This window comes from Cardiocondyla obscurior, linkage group LG16 (genome assembly GCF_019399895.1).
Source record: "Cardiocondyla obscurior isolate alpha-2009 linkage group LG16, Cobs3.1, whole genome shotgun sequence".
Taxonomy (NCBI): domain Eukaryota; kingdom Metazoa; phylum Arthropoda; class Insecta; order Hymenoptera; family Formicidae; genus Cardiocondyla; species Cardiocondyla obscurior.
Window position 1 is genome coordinate 284,438 of NC_091879.1, and position 20,712 is coordinate 305,149.

The window sequence follows — 20,712 nt, forward strand, 5'->3', positions numbered from 1 at the left end:
ACTTTTAATCATCAAAGGATCTCTTTTCTTTTTTTTTTTCTCCCCACGGCAAAAAGATATGAGCGTATTGCATTATACGTTTATTTTAATTTCCTTCATCAACTACGATTTGTCGAATTCTTTTAGCGGAGCGCTCCGGTGCGCGAATAATTCCCCCCGAAAAAGATTTGCGATTATTACCGCGAGATCTTCGGCCGCGATCGTACTCGGGAACCGTGTAGAACTCAAGGAACGCATTGTTAAACTTGTTATACTCCTCCCTAATCTGTGTCAATGCTGGAGTTGGAATATTCCCTCTTAACGAGCTACTTCCACCGCTCTGCCGTTCATGCGGCAACATTTGCGCGAGTTTTCCGTGATTACTTCCTCGCCGTCGCATCCTCCCGCTCGAAGGAGCACGGCTCGAAAACGGATGGTACTTCATTCCGATGGCTAAAAATCTTCGCCGGTCTACGCCCGCTTCTATTGTAAAGTGATACAAAGGACCAAGAGGAGAACGAAGTAAGAAGGCACACGCAAGTCGAGCGAGGGACGAGGGCAGGAACAAAGACGATCGGTCGAGTGTCGCGTGTCTATTCAAACGCACTTGACCCTTCCCCTTTCTGTTTGTCGGAGTGTCGCCCTTCTCGTTCTCCACCCCCTTTTTTTTTTGTTTTTTTTTTCCTATTTTACACGCGCTTGCGAATCTTTCGGCTCGTGCGAGATGTGTGCACCAAATGATAGGAATCAACGAAATGAAAACGCGCGGCAGGCACGACTCGCTCTCTGACGCGACAAAAAGGATTGTTATTTGAAAGGATTGTTATCTGTTTGAGATTTATATGACGCACTCTTCCGCCCCCGCTTTTTTTTTTACCGATACTGACGGTATAAAGCCAATAATCAGTGAAGAATTTTATTTCATAATTTGTCGAGCCATATGTCGATAACGGTAACCTTTCTATTTTTATTCTTTATCTGTTTTCCATTTGGAAAAGCGCGCTAGAACATACGACAGTCTCGAAATACTTATCTACTTTTACGTGTGTGTTATTTAATTCTTTTATCTATTTTTTAATTTTTCTTTTTTTTTTTTCTTTAAACAGAGAACAGTTTACGTGTTAAATATGCCTTGCAAAGAATAATAAAGTAAAAAAATATTACGAGAACAAGTGCTTCATAACTTCAACGTGAGGATTCTGGAAAATTTTTCCAGACTTAGCGTGTGCATTTGTGGAATAAAAAAAGGATGAACCGCGTAATCTATTCAGTTCATTAGCATTCGTCCATAACACGAGAAGCGATTCGATTTCCATTAATCTCCCCCTTTCGTTGATAATCCTTAGATATTTGTTGCGCCAGACTTTCAAAATCCCATCGATAGCAAGATACCGCTGACAAATATTGACATAAAGCTTCTTTAATATTCCTCCTTGCTTTTCGCGACAGATCCTCTCTCTTTTTTTTTCTTCTCTCTATCTCATCCCCCTCATTTCTTACGTGCAAGAGAAGTTGATCGCTATTCTACCTAGCAGAAAGACCCTATCTCTCCTTTCTGCAAAAAGTTTACGGGGCTTGCTCATTTCGTTTCGCGAGATCGTTCTTCGTCGATCGTCCAATGAGAGCCGTGCACTTGACCATTTTGTTTGACCGCAAATTCGATTCTCCGGAATACAATTTCAGTCGCTAGTAATCGCATTACATTCAGCTTGCCGGATGCGCAGTCCCGACTTCGCCCTACAGCCTGCATTTCTAATTGAATTTTGTTTTTCGCTTACTTCGGCGTCTTCATCCGGTATTGATCCGGCGTCGCGACCGCATCGGTGGAACTTTCGTTCCGGAGGAAGAAAAAAAAAAAAAAAAATAAGAACAAGACCACCGGTTAATCTGGATTTAGCACGTGTCTTGTATAAATGTTGTATAAATTTACGTGAGAAACCTGGTGTCGCGTGTTACTTGAAATTAACGCTCCGGCAGAATTCGGAATGTTACTCGGTCATAAATCTCAAACTTTATCTTTACGCGTTATCAAGGTAAAAAGATATAATATTTTATTTCGGAGCATAGCAAACTGTTCCTAGGTTTAAAGCAGTGCTCGAAACTACAAGATCAGGTACAATTTTCGCGTCAGAACCAAGCTCTCTCGGTGTCCGTCGCGAATCGACGCCGAGGAGTCACGTCAAACTCTGTACGTATCGCTGAATATCGTTCGGATAAAAAGAACGATTGGCAGGGCTCAATACTGTGTTTTACTGCAATGTCAATTTGTTATACTTTAATTATTTTATGGCGCACAATCGCGATCGGCCGGAAAATATACCGGAATAGAGATAATTTGCAACGGGCGTAACGGTAACGAGACTTTATTGAAACGTAGAATGCATTCTCCTCTCCCACATGTACGTTCCACTCGTCGCCGGAAAAACACTCCATCGTGCTCCGACTTTAGGCCGACGGAAGGACGCGCTTTAATTGGAGGGACTCGTTGAAAGCGACACGGAACAATACCTCATTGCTACCTATTACCCTTTGTCGCGCTATTGTACGTTGCCTATCGCCAAGCTCGCGGTCTGAAATATTCGCATCGTGATAGCTTCGCAATTGGCAGAAATGCATCGTCGCGTTTTGCATTGAATATATATATATATATATATATTTTTTTTTCCATGTCTTAACGATGAATCAATTAGCAATCGATTATAAATCAATTAAAAAGGATTGCGTATTTTAAATATTTCCTGCCGGTGAGGATTTATTATCGGACTATTGATATGAACGAAAGGGAAGAAAAAGCAAGGCGTCTATATTCAGAAGTAAAGGGGTTCCATATCGTTGTAAAATTTAAGCGACCGTTTGATAATTAGATAATCGGCATTGCCCCGAAATGAGAGCAATGTAATAAGTGCTTTTAGTGGTCGCTTTAAGATCCTCGACTTTTGCGATATTTTATGTATTCTATTTTCAATTACCCCGGTGTTCCCTTTCGGGATTCAATCAGCCTTCGTGATGCGGAGTCACGAAGAGGTCGCGATCGTAATTTTGGTCGAGACAAGATCGTGAGAATCCCTTAGGTTGGATCTAATCCGAGCGGGAGGAAGATTAATGGAGGTGACGTTACTTGTAGTTCGCGTTTGCCCGTTTGTTCCTTCAAAGACTAAATGTCGACCTCAAGATAGAAACAAGAATAAGGCGGATGAGAATCTTGAGAGAACACTGATGGACTCTTTATTGCTTGCATTAATCCCGAGATCCTCGAACATATATCGAGTTAAGTAATGAAATTATAGAACTAACATTTATGTTCCTTCAACGTAAGTCTTTTTTTCCTCATAAAAAATATAATAAAATTTGCTATTAACATTCCGTAGGTACAAAGTAAACGACTAGTTATAACGATAATAAAAATAATAACGTATTAACGAAAACGATAAAAAAGTTATATAAATTATATCAATAAATTCAATAAAATTAATTGTCATAAGAAATTGTGAGTGTAAAAAATATACTGAATTTTTTATTTTCTGAAATAATTTATTTTGATATATTAACGTCAAATTTATAATTTTTTAAATTGATTTTAAATACTTTAAAAAGGGATCGATTGCAAAAGATGTGAGTTCAATGATACTAATAGCATCAAAACTTTTGAAGAGCTCTCCGATACAAGTGCTTTCGAATTTTTCAACCTTTATACATCTTTTTTTTTTTTGTAGAAAGTACTACAGAAAGCAAAATAAAAATATTTAATAAATGGAATGTTTGATTGTTTAATTAAAAAAAGTATAATAAAAAAAAAATTGTAAGCAATTGAAGTTCCAGAAGCTGACTTAAAAATAAATTTTTTTAATTAATATTCGAAAAAAAAAACAGATTTAGAGATATAAAAATTTATCTACCTAATCATATGGAAAAAAAGTAACAAAAAATTATTTCAAATATATTTGACCAACTATATAAGAAGGAACGTAAAACGTAGTCGTCTTTTGTGAATTTGACGCTTCATATTTTTCTCTCGAAACATTTGATATTTATAAAAATGATGTGTACGATACAATTTTGTCGAGTAGTCGCGATAAATATAATCAGTAATTGAACTACTAGGGCATCTCGGCTATAAATTACTAATTATTAGCAAATTTTCCTGCGTCGCAGTAAATACACTTTATGGAGGACATTCCATAGAATGTCAAGCGCATAGTAAAGCATTTTCCGTGTCGGCGGAATATTGACGTTGAGTTTTATGAAGACGTACTACGGAACGTATGAGCGAATTTGTCACGCGCCGTTTCGCGCGAAACTTCATTTTACGTCCCGAAAAATGTTCGCCATTACAAGCGAATAGGGCCGTCCTGTTTGATTACGTGGTTTACGTTCCGAATGTAATTAAGGTAACGAGTATCGCCGCGCACGGCGGAGACGTATTTCGTCGTCTCGGTCGGTTTTTGCTCACGCTCGAATGTCGCTCCTTAACGCGGTAAAAGTCCCCAAGAAGGCAGGAGTGCCCGGAAGAGGAAAGAGAGACGAAGGCGGGAGGAAAAGAGAATCGAAGTTCCCGACAGCACTCTGCGGGGCCCTCGGGGCCGCGCTTAATTGGATCGAATCGAGTCGAGGCAACGACGAGGAAGAGTCACCGCCCGTACGCTCGTTTCGCGTCTTAAATTTCAATTATTTCGAGCTCCGATCAGAGACCCTTGGGTCAAAACGTCGGTCTATTTGTCGTTGATGAAACAACGCTTCCCGCGGACTGGACTGAGATTAATTGGAAAAACTGGGAGCGTTTGAGCGCCGGCAAAAATAACAGAGTGACGCGCGACTCCGAGATAAAGAGAGCATTTCTCATGAAAAGCATCTTTAGTCTAATTCCATTACGTATCTTTAGACTCGGACGATGAAATTTCGAACAAATAAAACTAATTAGAAGGATCTACTTTCAAGAAACTGAAATGTCTATATAAATAAGACTATGTAAATGTTTATGCTGCTAAATGCATAATACCTATTTCGCTACACTACTTTCGTTGAATATAATATAATACATTAGTTTAAAATTGCAGCTAGAAATATGCAAGCAGAAATAATGAAATATTGCATTAAAATATATACATATATTTATTTGTAGCCACCATCAAAATGATCATTTAGTTTCCTATTTTATTTACTTGCTGAATATCCCAAAAATTAATCTTTATGCGCGTTCAATTTTTTATTTACCTTACAAAAAGATATTTAATGAAAAATGTAAATCTCTTTTTTTTTTTTTTATGTTTTCTCTCTGTTTTTTTCTCTCTCTCTCTCTCTCTTTTATCCAATGTCTGTATATAATTTATTCAAACTAAAAATCTAGCTAAACGCAAATAAATAATTAATTCCATGAGTAATAATTAAATAAATAATAAATAAGCTCATTTTGTCTTTTTACGCTGCTCTGCCATCAGCCGATGCTTTCCAAACCTTCTCTTTTGTTTTTTCGTTTAACTGTTCTACTTTCATATATTTCCGTGATACATATTCGCGAATATGTAATTAATTAACAAACAAAATCAATTTTGTTCGTTAAAACAAATGCGGTTAATTAACGTACGGTCGCGGGACATTTTTCGTTGTACTTGCAAAATTAATTTAGTAGCACGCGGTATCTTATGCGTTTAGTAACGTTTACGACGTTCTCGCAAACAGCTAAAGAGCATTTAAAAATTCGCAGTCATAAAGACTGTCAGGCTAACAATACATTTTTTATGGAAATTAATCGCAATTTAAGGAATACCACACGGCCGAATATCGTGTTCCATTTAATATTTATTAACGCACATTCGCGCGCTTAGCAAACTCGTTCCTACTCGTTTAATTTTCGAAAAATAATCATAGTTATAACAATAATATTTAAGCATAAACTTGTATATTGTAAGAATTAATTATTGAACGGTGAAAAACTGAATGTAGATTAAATCTGGCATTAACCTATAAAACTTATTTACTCAGCCATAATATTTGGACATTTGTCGACTGAAATTTGCAGTAATTACGCGATTATAAATACGAATCTCAACCTTAAGTTTGCCGTACTAATTATACATGGCATTTCGTTATTATACATTTCTCATAAATCCTCGTTGACTTTATGACAGTCATGAATTTCTAAATTTTTTTTTTTTTCTTTTTTAAACCGAAGAGATAATACACGCGAGAGGTAATTTGACGTTACTTCGGCCGATAGATCCGCGGATAAGTCTAACTGATCATTACTTTTTAGCCTCTTTGCCTACGTAATTGCCCTCCGTCGAGAGAGGCACAAAGTTGTAAGAGGTGAGACGAAAGAAATGGCGTCTCGTATTACGAAGGGCGTAGCGCGAAACAGGGGAGGGCAAAAAAAATTGGATCGCAACCCGCCCTCGCGCTTACGAGCTGCTGCGATATAAACGAGGGTCGTTAAATCCTCTCGCCTAGTCACGCAGGATTTTCTCCAATGGCCTTTACAGCGTCCGATAGATCGATATCTCGGTGCAAGAGGATTGCACTTAAAAAAAAATAAAAAGGGGGAGGGAGATTACTTTTAAGTTATCCCCTTCAAAATATATATCATGCCCCTGAAACTGTATTCTAAGGATATATTGATTACTCTCATCACGAGAAATCGATGATCTTAACGCGCAAAGTAATTAAAAAACAATAGAGTCCTTATTCCGTATACCTTCGAGCGAAAATGTTACAAGGATATTACAAAAATTAATCCTGCGCAAATTTGAAAACGTTAAGGTAACGATACGCAATTAGAAATTAATTCCCAATAAAACTTTAATTATTTGTCACGTGCGAGCCCAAAAATTTTCATATTCAAGCAGACAGATGTAATAAAATTTGTGCATCAAAAATAATTATATCGTACAATGGATCGCGAAATTTGTTATTTAATTACGTAACGTAATAAAATTTAATTAAGCTAAAATTGTTATATTTATTTTTCATTGGGGCAATAATTATTAACAAAGATTAAATAATATATGTATATGTAATGTATTACATTTCTAACGCAAGGCGCAGGTCTCGCGGCTGTCGGAGATTAGTGGAGTCGCGGACGGCCGGCTGAGCCGGGCAATGCCCTTGCATCGTGCGCGCACGAGCACGCGTACGGCCCGCTGCTCGGTCATTGACAGAACCAAGAAGTAGGGGTAACGCGGAGTAGGTCGCGCGACCATTAGTTGACCTACCTTACGGCTCACCGCGTGGCCGGCGAGTCGGGCCCGTGAGAAACGATGCTAATACTACGCGCGCGAGCCACAACGCTCCTCGCTAAGCAGCGGTAACGCGATAATCAAACGCATACGGCGTAATCCGCTTCGCTTAACTTCGTGTCGCGATAGTAAATCTCCGATTAATTTTTATTATTTATAATATTTACATTGCTTTATTTTTTTAATTTTTATTATTATTAGTTTTAGAATTGTTGTATATTTTTCCCCAAATTGCATTTTTAAAAAAGTATTAAAGATATTACAAAAACCATGCGACTCACCGAACTGCATGAGCATCAGCGGAGTTGTAAAATTCTGCCGGTGACTGTAACATAAAAAAAATATATTATTGTAGATTAATATATCCAGTTAAAAAAAAAAAGAAAAAAAAAATTACGCGTCTTTAATTTATTCTTTAATTAAATAAAAAAAAAATTAAGTTATCTGTTGATGAAACAAAGCAAACGATTTTATTTAAAGAAAAATTAAAGCTTACCTAAAAGTTGCTCCGCCGATGCAGGATGCCCGTCCCGGGCCTGCTCCTCCTCTCAGATGGGACGTGTCGAGCCATCCTTCCGCGCACAAGTCACTCGCGAACGCGACCGGGTGAAGTTACAATCGCGATAACTAATTATTCAACAATGTCTTTCGCACAATAATGTGCGACACTCCCGTTAAAAAAGAAAAAAAATCGTATAATAAATTCAAACGACCGATTACTTTACGGCAGTCCCGAAACGGCCGACGAACTGACTGCGGTTCGTATTTACTATAAATTCGGCGTGCGGTACTTTAATTCATCCCTCAGATTTTTATTTAAACAAAAACTTTCGTTTCGCTTAAATGAAAATCCGAAGGAGTACTGAGCTGTAGGGATAAAAATTTTTAATATTATACATGAAACAAAAAAATGTTTTTTTTTTTAATATTTTTAATGTTTTTATATAGTATTTTAATTTAATTTTTTTTTCGCACGCGCATAATGGGGTTTATTATTTTAAGTTTAAATTAATTTTTATTATATGACTAATAGTATTTTTTTAGTATGAGTACAATTTTATTTTCCCACCCGAAAGGCTTACTTAGTAATAAAAGAACCATGCAACAAACCGTGACCGATGCGCAGCAGCGGAGTTTTGACGTATCTGTAACAAACAAATAAAAAAAAATTAAATTGTAGATATATACTTGAGTCACCGTTTAGAAAAAAAATTTATTTGCGCTTCTAATTAATTTTTCAAGTAAATAATTAACAAAAAAAAAAAAAAATAAAAATGAAAAAAAGATTATAAAAATGTGAAAACTATTTTGCGTTAATAAAAATGATGCTTACCCAGGGGTTGCTCCGCCGATGCCTGATGCCTTTCCAAGACCTCCTCCTCCTCTCAGGATGTCTGTAGGTTGTCGGGTGAAAGCCCTCGAAAGTCAGTATTATCTGAAACAAAAAACGGAATACATTGTAACAACTGTTCACACGGCGCGAGGAAAGTTTTCAAAAACAATACAACTGCAAATAACGTCAATCGCTTAGGCCGGCTCGTGTGCAATGCGCAAGGAACAAATTACAGATGTAACAGATACGAATTGAATAAAACGCGAGGCACTCGCGTCACGTGCATACCAAACTGAATAATGCTGAAACATGCGCGACTAAGATCGTATATGGACTCGATCGTAGTGCCGTTACGTACATTCGGACGAATGCAAGCTTACATTGGCGCTCGAGGGTGAGGAAAGTGGCACAGGAAGACGTAAATACGAGTTACCCCGGCTACGTTTTCGCACGGAGTACATTCGAAGATTCGAAGAATTGAATTCGAAGGTGGATAGACTCGGTAATTCGATGGAAATCGATTTGAGACACGTATACGTGCACGGGGAGAAATACTCATTTGGGCGACTCGCGGCGGGCTGCGCTAGAAACGCTTTTAATGAAACTTTGTTGATGCTGGCGGAGCTCGGGGTGCTCTTTTTATTAGATGCCGTTTTTATTAGATCGAGGAGCTTTACGGGATGTAATACTCGATTCTAAGTTTCCGAACAATAGCCCCCGCTTGTAGCGATTAGCCGAAAACTTCTGGCGTTATTAGCTGGAAGAACGGCGCGGAATTATTAATAATCCGCGGTACGTATATTTCAAATTTTTCTTTTTCTCTTTTCGTAATATTACTTGAGAGCAAACATTAACTTCTTTTAATCTTAATTTTTTTTTTTTTTCTTTCAAATAAAATTTAACCACCACTGGGCTCGGTAAATGTTTCAATGTTATATTTTGCAGGATAACTCCGATATCGCTCGCGTTCAGATCGCTCGAGTCAGAATGAAAAATTAATATTCCGAGTGATCCTTAATCAAGAATCACAGAACAACGCGTACAAAACTCCCCCAGCTACGTATTTGTATTTCTTTACTCACTTAACCGAGTTTAACAACCGTAAAGATACGAGTAAAGAGAGGCAGGAAGTAGGAGTGAGCGCCCATCGACGTTTGCTATTCGGTAACCAGTATCGGGATAATTGCGATCGCGGTTTAAAAGAGGGAGAGGGGAGGGAAAAAAAAAGAGAGCGAAAAAGAAAGCCAGGAAAAAAGAGCGCGGGCTTTCTTTTTCGTCATTACGCGAGGCTGTCTCCGCACACTAATTGAAGCACCTTAAATGCAAATGTAATCGTGATACTCGAGGAATGGAAATCCGTGGTGGTGCCAACAATTCGTCCCGCTCGTCGTCTCGCTCTCGCGAACGCTCATTAAACGTAAAATAATAAATTGCTTATAGATATTTACTTATACGGGAAGAAAAAATTAAAGTTTGCAGTCGCTTCCGTGAGAGTTACATTCAGCAACTTATGAACATCGTTATAATTTTAAACAACTGTTATGAGAGCAACTAAAGTGATAATTTAATTTATTAGCTACTAATTTTGTATACGCTATCAAGTCCTTTAATCTATTTAAAGACGATCTATTTTCTCCGGCAAATCTCATTACCATTGTAATATTGTTCATCCGTCTTTCGGGCTGGGTGATACAATTTTCAAATTAACTCGTTAAGTTTTCGAACGAACCTGAGTGACAGTTAATGGAAATAGGTCGTGCATTTTTTATATCCGAGAGCCGTTTCTTGACATCACGAGAAATAACTGCGAACTCTGTCCAAACTTTGGTACAATTATATTCATCGCTGCGGTCTTCCTCCGGCGGGGCATTATAAAAGTTATCGAAAACGCCGGGCGCAAGAGAGAATCGCGATCCCAGCAATAGCTGAAAACTTTTAAAAGGCGAACGAACCACGGCGGTTTGCACGAAACTGAGCGGTATACCCGAGGTCTGGCGTTTCTATGACTAACGGAAATCGTTTTAACCCCTTGCGGTCTAGTATAAGCGCATATCCGTCCGCAAAACTTGTTTTGGTCGGGCGCCGGAAAGTATCTTAGCCTCGCTATTATCCGCAACATGGACTTCGATTGAAACAAGCAATATCGTTTTGCGACAGAGAACTCTACGACGTCGGTCTGTGATTTTTATATCCGCCGCGAGTTAGAACGCGCATTATTTTTTTATATTACATTTTACAGTGCAAATAAATCCGCGCGCAAAGGCCGATTGCAAAATTAGAAAAGGAAAAAAAAAGAAAAAAAAAATAAACTTTTATTAGAAAATGAATCTCGTGGATTTCGTCGTCGGACGAATATCCACCATCTTGGGTGACCTTTGTGACAGACAGCTGGAAGCTCGGAGAAGCTGAGGGAGACGGCTGTCGTCGTATAAAATTAAATTTTTAACGAGCTCGCCGCTCGTCTTTCCATTTGGTTCTCTCGCTCCTAGGTAGTAGTTTACGAAGTAAATATCTGCACATCGGTAATTAAATTCGATTCGGTAGCTCGCGGTTGCCGCAGGTTTTCGGATAAGGGGGAAATCTCGAGGGAATAAAACGACGACGTATCGGAGGCGATTCTTTCGGGGTTCAGCACCGTAATTTTTTTCCACAGCGTTATCGAACGCGTTTAAGAACTCTCAAAAATATTTGATTGCTCGCAAACAATTTTCGTTGTCAACGATTAAAAAAAAAAACTAAAAAAAATATATTGATACAAAGCGCACTTTCGCAAACCAGTTATTTCAGCCGCCCCACGATCAAATTAATTTAACGGAATGTATGAAACGTAAATATGTGTTGGTATAAAATGTAATGGGAAAAATCAAAGGAAAAAAAAAAAAAGTAGGGGCAGGCGGATCTGAAATTTGTTTGCTCGGGGCGGCGGGGGAAGAGGAATCAGATCTTGTTCCGCACGTACATCGCGCACGCGTAATGGTATACCGTAAAGAAAAACGTCTACCACCGACCAGCACCGCGAGTACATCTTCTAGAAGCGAACTTTCCGCTCGTTATTTACCGCGAAACTATTTTGCAATTTAATGCCGTTTCCCTTCCTCGTCTCCCGTCCTGCATTTTCGTCGCTTCTGCTCCCGCTCATTCGCGCGCGGCTCGACGAACGTGGCAAATGACGTTTGCTTTCGCGCACACACCCGGGGACTCTGATGTCCCTCTTTTCCTCCGTGAGCGCGCACGAAAAGTACCAACGTCACGTCTGACGAAGATAACGCCGAAGGGAAATAAACGGACGCAATTAACTCTCTGCTCTCCTTTATCGAGTGTGAACTCGGCGTCAATGTTTAAATAATTACTTCTTTTCTTTTTATTTTATTAAAACAGCAAAACGCTAACGCCTCTTTAAAAAAAAAATAAAAAAATAAAAAAAGGATATAAAACGCAAGGCGGAATTCTGGTCGAATGACTGTCTGAGATGAATAGCGAAGCATTCATTGCTATACGCGACGGAAAGTATTTCGGTCATTGGAGTAAAAATTCATCTCTCGCAAACAGAACGTGCACCGTACGTGCGTTATTGATTTGTTCTACTCGCCGGTAAATATAGTGCGTTCTCCGGGGAATGTATTTTTTTTTTTTTGAACAGGATTGACTCCGGGATCACCGCACAACGCGTCTCCGAAAAATATTCGTTCCGACGTCGCGACGTTCCATCGGACGCTGTTATCGGCGAGCTCGCTACTCGAGCAGGCGGGTCGGTGAAAAAACGATGTACCTATCCATTCTTCTTGGTTGCGCTAACTTCGATCTCATTTTAACACTTTGATCACGTCAAGATGATTCCACGAGATCATTCAATAATTCATTATTAATTCCTAATCTAATAGCAAATAATTATAATCGATTTCTCATCCAGGCACGTTGACGTTACGTTCATTTAATTGTAAAAATGGTTCGTTTCGCGAATATTTCAACGGCAGAAATATCGATTCGGCTCTTCTTGCGGCGAAGTGGAGCAGAAAGTAGTCGACAGGAGATACGCTGTTCTCGGATGATCCGCGCGCGCGTTTTACAATGGCGATGTCTTTCCGTCGAAAGCGCGAGGGTACATTTCGTATCCGGGCGTCGAACGGAAAATCTTTCAACGCGATTTCTTTTCTTTTTTTTTTTCCTTTTCCTTTCTTCTACGGGCAAAATATCCCGGTGTCCATTAGACATCGGTCTGGGCAAGGGAAAAGTACAAAGGACAGTCGCCTATGGCGAAATAAGATAGCCGTGCCGTGAAGCTGAGACTGCGAGATGAATCGTGACGACCGAAATTCCTCCGGATTGACTTAATGCCGCGCGCAATTTTATATTTCGACCGACAAACACGCGACGGAAAATTTCATTAATATCGTATGTGAAATTAATACGGCAAAACCTCGGAGTGGCGATTCTTTTTTTTCTTTTTTTTAATTCGGAAAAACCGGTACATGCCAGCTGGTAATGCGAGGATTACATCGCCGGGTCATGTTGATCCAAGATTACATATATCTCATTTCTTTTAATTGCAAAGTACGTTTTCCACTCCCGTGAAATCTACTACGCCCGCGGATGCAACGTCGTAACTATAAAATAAAAGTTACGATTTTTTAAATCCGCAAATCTACCCTCCCGTTGTTTTCTTAACGAGGAAAGTCGACTTGTCCGGCAAGCTATATAATCCGAAATCGAATTAACTTTAATTTGCGCCCGTAATTTTTCAAAACGATCTCAACAGCACAGTGGTCCTTCATCGTAATTCGATATAATCCCCGATTAATAATGCGTCGGTGCTCGCGGCATTCAAAGAGGGCTTAGAGTCAAAGGCGAACTCGAAAAAGAATACAAACTGCGTGAGTGGCGGTATCAAATGGAAATGAAATAAAAAGATTCCGGGGGGCTTATCCGTGGCAGATATCGATCTATCTCTCTAGCTGTGACATGCGCAGCGACACGGGGCTTAAGAGCGTGCGCGTGATTTGTAATTCGCTAATCGCAAATTATTTAATAAATATAACACGGTGCGCGCCGCGGTAGCGTTTTCAAACAAGCTCTCGCGAGCGGCCGCGACGATTATCGATGACAAAGAGAACGAGAGGGAAAGAGGCTGCGAAAGAGAAAGGAGAGGAGAGCGTATGCGGTACCACGACCACGATATCGCACGCGGTACACCTGGATAATAGATTTTGTACACGAGCGCGCCACCACCGGCGCGAGTAAAATACCGGTTGCGCTACTAATTGTCGTTAATTGCCTACTCTATACGGCCAGTTTTCAAATGAGGTTTCGCCGTTCGTTCCCCTTCTTCCACCCGCGCGACCGGGGAAAAGTAATTGCGATTCATCGCGTTACCGTTGTGCCCCCTCGTTCCGCCACGTATCATCCAAATCGAACGTTTTTATACAGCGTCCGCGGTCTCGCCGGCCAAGAGATACAGCCCCGCGTTCCCTCGCACAATTTTTTCTTTTTTTTTTTTTCTCTTTTTTTTTTCTACTTCCCTCGTCTTTTTCCGCCTGTCGCTTTCACTCACCGTGGTACCTCTCGCACCCTCCTTTCCTTCACTGTCTCAGCTCACCGGGTATCTTTCTTATTTATTAATTTCTTTTTCCGTCCCCCGTCGGTTTTGCGGACGCGCCCTGTTTGTCTCCTAGTCTATCGCTTTTTATCAAAACGTACATATTTTTACTGACCCTTATCTCTCTCTACAAGTATCCGAACCGACGTGCTTCTCGATCATCTTATTTTCGCCTTCGCTGGTTTTTTTTTTTTTTTTTATTTATTTAATTTGTTTTTCTCTTTATATATATTTTTTATCTTTATACTATAGTTTGCCGTGAGTAACTATACGCCGTGGAAAAAGGCAAGGGATAACGGGCCGGAGAATCAGACCCGAGAATTTCGTTTTAGCCGCGGCCAGCGGGTGGAATTTTCGTCGGGTCTGCTAAGCCTCTAAGCGGCTTAGGATTTCGTTGTACGCTTCATGAAAAGAGCGAAAGAGAACGTAACGTCATAGCAGGACAAAGAAGAAGAAGGATAAAAAAAAAAAAAGAGAAAACAATGTAGCTTCGGTACGAGAGAAGAGAGAATTTCTGTCCGTTTCTGCGAACGAAATGTATTACAGGAAGTGTTGGTATTCAGACATAATCATGTGACTCCGTCTCTCTCTCGGTCGGCTCCCGCAGTTCCGTTCGCATTTCTAATTTATTTCACTATTTGTGCAATCTTTTATCGCACTCCCGTCTCGTTCTCTCTACGCGCCGGTTGCATAATCCGACGTTCAATCTAAAGCTTTAACGTGCCAGCTGACAATCATTTTCTACTATTTTATTGCGCTAAATGGTATCGCGAAGTATACAAAATCTTCTTATTTAACATTTTGCCGTTCGTCAAAATTGGGTGTACAGTTAAATCGCAATTATTTCCGAAGAACGAGAGAAATAACATTTTTCTTTTTTTTTTTTCCAGAAATTAATCGTTCGATTTTAATTAAAATACAAAAACTGGTTATCGCGTTATATCAAGGGAGGGATTAAAATTTATAATGAAATTGGTATTGTTTGGGGAAGATTTGCGAATTGTCCGGGCATTGAAGTCTTTTGTGTCGTATCAACTATTGTTCATGCGAGCAACGTGAATCACTATACCGGAGGCTATGGTCCCGCGATTCTGGAATGGACGAGGACTCGAACACGAGTCGGTCGGATTCAAATCCCAAATGGCGTTCCCACGTTTATCTAAATGATATGTACACTGTGGCTTCCCAAGCGGTTTCGTACCCACCTTATAACACTTAACCAACACGGAGAAGTAAGAGAGAGGTAGAGAGAACGAGGGAGAGGGAACTCTCATTTTCCGCGCTGTTACACAATATACCATATAAATAATTTTGCCCTGAATTTAGTACTCTATCAATTATTAAACTCCATTTAATCGTGTAATAAATCATGCAACAAACATTATTTTTCAGTGCCCCCATTGCTGCGCTGTTCAGAAATAAGACGGGCGAACAGTATTGATTAAAAAAAATATATAATTTAACTAAAACCGTAGAAAGGCTTCGAATAAAATCCCAACAATTTAAAATACATTTTGTTAACGCAGCTAAATGAATGTTTCGTATAACGGCGACAAGGATAGAATTATCGTAACAAGGTGGGTCTTTCTCTGCGCGAGCGTCCGAAAAGACTTTTAACGTCGTGAGATTGTTAATTAAAATATATCGCGCTCCTCGTGAGAATAAAGTAGATAATTCTTTGAAATCACGCACGGTTGCTTTCGCATCACGTACCATTTATATATATATATATATTTTTTTTTTTCCCCTTGCTAGTCACGGACATTCGCAAAGAGAGCGTCAGCAGGTAATAACGAATGCACCCCAGTGTACAATTTCTAATGCCCCCGCGTACGCCCGATGTACCGTGTATTTGACCATTGGAGAACGTCCATACCGCAAGATATCTACGATCCGTTCTCGTAACATCGTACGCTCGCACCACGAACCGTGTGTCACGTGCGACCGATGGCGAGGTGCAAGAGCGATATACCGACGCGAATAGAGGAGAGAGAAACGAGATTCGGTGTCCCCGGATGGTGCAGGATGGTCAGGTGGCTGCGTACACATATGTACATATGTATACGTATGTGCATGCACGTATATACTTGCGGGGGGGGGGGAGGTGGAGAGCTAATAACGACGAAAGCGGGGTCAAAAGCCGAGTAAAGGTTCGACGGGGACACCCCCTATCCGTTCAGTTTCAAGGTGCTCCATCATTATTGCGACAACGTTTGATCTACGTGATGCGTCGTCGCGCCCAGTGCAGCTCGCCTGCCCGTCGCCGTAATTATAGCTAATGCGCCAAAGCCGCGCGGTCATGGAACTCGCGAGCCGCCCGGTAATCCCTTCGATACGTTTAGATTTATTGACCGGACCAGCCAGCGCGCCTAGGTAGCTACGGTGGCTGCGGAATCGACCGGTCGTCGGTGAATAATTACGTATTTACCGAATAATCCGTATTTGGCCTATTAAAGACCACTCGACTCTTTTCCCCTAAAGAAAATTACGTTTCGACTCGCGGAATATATTTCTTCCGATAAGTGGCTCTCAATGATTATCAGATTACGCTAATTTTCAGGAAACGGCTATTTGTGAATTAAAGTAAAATCGAGTGTTAACGTAATGATTGTTGGCCAATAATTTCACTATCGTTATGGTCATTTTGATCGGCCGGTAACGCTTTCCGTGAGCATCATGCGGGCTCTTCTGGTGCATTAGCTCATCATCGGACTAATTCGAAAGCGATCTTTCGAATTAGTGCGCTCGCAGCCACGGTTTCCGCGGCAAATGTGTTCCGCGGCGCGATCGATGAAACGCGAGCTGATTTCGAGACCGCTTTTGTCTCAACCTGAAAGGTCCCCTCAGGTCAAATACTCCGTCATGAATGCTTCACGCTAAATCTGATTGCACACACGTGCGCCACGCGAGGAAGAGAAATAAAAGGCAATTCACACCCTCCGCTCGATCTATTCTTCAAAATTCCCATTTTACGTTTTACTTTTTTTTTTTTTTTTTTCTTTTAATTTAAATTTTACACAAAGCGATTATGCGTCGAGACGTCTAAGATTTAGAAAATAAAGAGGTAAAGGATGTCGCATAAGTTTAGTGTCACTGTTACGTGTCCGACCGCGTCTCTAACAATAAGCTGCGACAGCGCGACAGTCGTGTTACTCCCCGTGACAAATATTTCACGTTCCATCGCTCGTTCAAGGAAGATTTCGCGCAAATTCAATGTTTTACTGGCGTTTCTGTACGACAGAATAGAACTGTCACCGCGATGGCCGTAGGATTCGTCCAGAAATATCCTTCATTCGATTATTGGGTTCGTTTTCGTCCTTATAGTCTTTTCGCCCGACGAGTTTTCCCCTCGAGTTGGAATTCATCCCCGTAGTTTATATTCCATCGGTGCCAGCATCTTTATCGGGGATCGGAAAACCCTAATTCCCCCGAGGAATTTCGTACTAAGAATTTATGCTACGGAAACAATTTCCTGGATGCTCGCCCGGCTGAAAAAACTCCCCCGATACCCTTCGTTTTTCCGACGGATTTAGGGACGATGGGGTGCGAGCGCGACGTGTACAAGAGCGCGAGGCACCTTCGCCGAGTATTATTAAAACGTTATTTCACCTCGTCTTTTATTTGCACGATGTGCCAGATGTGAGATGACTCCTGTGATTTTATCGCAATTTTTTTTACGCCGCGTAGAACTCTCGTGTTATTTAAAATTCAACCTCGCCCGCGACGTAATTTTCCCGGGCTCGATTGCGAAGGTATTTGAAAATTGTAAGATGCTGAATTGTACAACTGCCCGGTGGGGACAATTAGCAAACCAAAAACATGCACTATGTAGATTAATTACCATAATAAACTCGATGTAACGGCCGACGCAGCGCTGACGGCGTAACGTAATAGGCCGCGGGTTACGAGAACGAGGCGCGATTGTTGCATCGCGCGTCCATTGTTGGAGCCGTGCGTCTCGCATTGTTTTTAACGGCGCGCATATGGCGATATAATAAATTCAGCGATATTAAATTCACGGCAACAAATCACGGCGGCGATCACGGGCCGTCGGCTGCTGTTGAAGACACGCCGCGTAATATAAAACATCCGACGTAAAAAATCATTGAAATAATGGACGTCGCGCCCGTCACCGATTTGTCGCGATGAGTAACGCGCACGTGGGAGAGAAATTGATCGATTTCAATATTCCACGTTCGCGCGATCAAGATCCCCTACGCCGGGGACGATTGATAACGGAGGCGCGGAGTGCCGTACGTATTTACTATCTCGGTAAACGGCCCGTTTATTACTCCCGCATATCCGGCAGGACTCGCCCTGCTAAATCACCGTTTCAACGGGATTACCGTGTGTACAAAGATAAGCGTCTAAACCTCACCCCTCGCCGGCTCGTGATCGCAATTGTGCGCGCGTGGCCTCGGCGATTAGCCCCTTAGCAATCGCGTTACGTGGCGTAATGTAATATAAACACCTTATGATTGCCCTTAAGGGACCGGACGGTAACGGTAAGCCCATCTATTTGCGAGAGCACCGATAATAGGGGTCAAAACGTTTGGGGAATCACATCCATGACTCGCGTTCAAGCGGCCGCAGGGGGAGGCGCGGAATCGAAAGTATTTCATTGTGCAACGTTTGAGAGCCAATGGCCCGGCAACGTACTCCGATGTGTGGCTCTCGCATTACGCACGACAAAACGTTTCGCCCCCTTTGTACTCTTTAACAACCGAACGGGAATTATTCGGCCTCACGGTCAAACAACACAGCCAACACGCGTCCCTCTCGTACAATCAGCGGTATATCATTTGTCGATTATCGTTAATACTCGACTGGGGTTGCGTCGCGCTTTCAATGAAGGAGGGGGAGGGAAAAACTTGTACAATGCATTTCCACATCGAGCTGCGATAGTTGTATAAATCTAATTCCAGCGGCTTTGTCTGAGCAATTTTGCCGCTGCGTTAAAGGGTTAATCGTCATTCAATAATTGACTTAAATAAAGTAAAAAGCGAAGCCATCCAGATTATGTATTTTTTTTTTTTTTTTAGCGTTAGCTCGTACGTCATTTTGAACACGAAGAGCTACTTGGGGAATCTAGTATATTTAAGAGGAAATTATTTTGCGGTCCGATTATATTTGCATATTACAATAATGGGTCGGAATGTCACGCGTAAAAGGAAACATCGCGCGGCACGTAGCGTCGAATATCATAACGGACACGAGTATTCGCCATGGCGCTCAACGCGTTAACGGTGCAACATCGATTAACGCGGTTTCTGACTAGCGCAATAATACCTCGTTAAATCGCTCTTTGTAAAATAAATGCCTTCGCGCAAATAGAATCGCACGAATATATCGAAATAGCGTAAAAAGTTCCTCCTATCGACTTTGCGAATACCGAGGTACTCGCATGCAAATGCCCTACACCCTCTTTTTCCCTTTAGATATCTGTCCCGTTCTCCGTGGAAAATTCACGACTACGAACGAGTTCATTTTTTACGGTTTAAAGCTACGGGCTAAAGGTGTGGACCCAGACCTGGCACACGAACGGTAACTCAAAACTTCGAATTTTAAAGCATACGGAATTTATAAGGTATCTTAAAGTGACCGCTTAAATTCTCGATTGCGATCGGTCTATTATTAATAATTTTTTTTTTTTTTTTTAAGCACCGTCAAGTTTTAAATTTAATAATTGTGCGACACGGTCTTTACATTGCGCGCTCGTTACATTCTCGTCTACCGCGAATGCAGTTCTGTCCTCTCGACGCGGTCGACAGATCTTCCTCGACGTTTACGGGACGAGCGACGATACATCAGCGTCGCCCCTAAAGATTTCATCCCCTATGGCTCGGCCATCAGTCCAAATGTCGGGCAGCGGCAGCTGCCTGAGATATGAACTTACATTTCGAGATTAGACCAAAGTTCCGGTGGATTTATCGCGATGGAAATTGATCGCGATTAATACGAGACCGCCTAACTCTAACGTACGAGTGTAAATACGTGAAACGAATTTATCTCCCGGCAAGGAGCAAAAACTGATTATTCTCTTCGCCGCGGCAAAACAGAAATGAACAGCTTGGAACTGCGGCGCCGTTGCGTAGGACACGTCGAGATAAAGTATAAACGTGAAACGTGTACGAATATTTATCGCGCCTGTATCTAAATATTTGCTTTTAATTTTCCATTACTTGTCTTCACGTTCGCGCTCGGTACATCTGTTGTACAATTTTTATAAGGGCGTTATAGCGTAGGGAGATCTACCTCTATTAGCTTTTAATATTCAAGTTGGATGAACGTGGGAGTTAACGCTAATGGCAATACGGTTTCGCGAGAGAGGAAGAGAAGGCGAATTTCCAAATCTCAATAAACTTGGTGTAACCAAACACCTCTTTTCCTCGGTACGAAGAGATTGCCGCTAATATGGTGTGCTAAGAACTCGGGGCAGGGGCGCGACATTATCGATTTCTCGCTATCGCGTGATCCGATACCTCGATAACACACGTCCGCTTCGCGCCGTTCGCCGACGAAATGGGAGAACTTTTGACGCGCGATAAAAGTTCCTCGACATGACTGGCAAAGCTTCC

The 20,712-nt window shown here is 41.2% G+C and overlaps 1 protein-coding gene and 1 long non-coding RNA gene across 5 annotated transcripts in view; one reads left to right on the plus strand and one right to left on the minus strand.

Moving 5' to 3' along the window:
- Dscam3 (Down syndrome cell adhesion molecule 3) overlaps positions 1-20,712 on the plus strand; it is an 87,788-nt gene that overhangs the window by 12,129 nt on the left and 54,947 nt on the right. The gene's annotated exons all lie outside the window — the stretch shown is intronic.
- LOC139108861 (uncharacterized) overlaps positions 8,089-20,712 on the minus strand; it is a 30,726-nt gene continuing 18,102 nt past the window's right edge. The window contains exon 3 of the long non-coding RNA XR_011546735.1: positions 8,089-8,643. This is a non-coding gene — a long non-coding RNA (uncharacterized lncRNA). The remainder of the gene's footprint in view (positions 8,644-20,712) is intronic.